The sequence below is a fragment of the Pseudoliparis swirei genome, chromosome 24 (genome assembly GCF_029220125.1).
Source record: "Pseudoliparis swirei isolate HS2019 ecotype Mariana Trench chromosome 24, NWPU_hadal_v1, whole genome shotgun sequence".
In the NCBI taxonomy this organism is placed as follows: Eukaryota; Metazoa; Chordata; class Actinopteri; order Perciformes; family Liparidae; genus Pseudoliparis; species Pseudoliparis swirei.
In genome coordinates this window covers 590,773-591,004 of record NC_079411.1, presented here as the reverse complement: position 1 = coordinate 591,004, position 232 = coordinate 590,773, and the positions used below count along the sequence as shown (strand labels likewise).

General features: G+C 36.6%; 1 protein-coding gene across 1 annotated transcript in view; it reads right to left on the bottom strand.

Moving 5' to 3' along the window:
• Positions 1–231: 231 nt before the first annotated feature.
• Position 232, bottom strand: part of ift27 (intraflagellar transport 27 homolog (Chlamydomonas)) — a 3,599-nt gene continuing 3,598 nt past the window's right edge. Inside the window, exon 7 of the mRNA XM_056409529.1 lies at position 232. This exon is cut by the window's right edge and continues 589 nt beyond it. The gene's annotated coding sequence lies outside the window, so the exon portion shown is untranslated.

Sequence of the window (232 nt, the reverse complement as noted above, 5' to 3'; positions counted from 1 at the left end):
AAGATATTTAGAATCTGTGTGAAGTCCTCTTGCTTTCGAAGATCTCTTCTTTTATGATTGCACAAAGCTACATGTCGCTAGCTACGGAAACGTTCTGAGTGGGCCGACACCTGACAAAATTATGATCATGATATTTGTATTTTTATTTCAGTTGGTGTTTGAGTTGTGTTTAAATGGCTCACTGATACTTGTAGCCCCAGTTGTCTTCTTTAATTTGATGTACAACATCAAT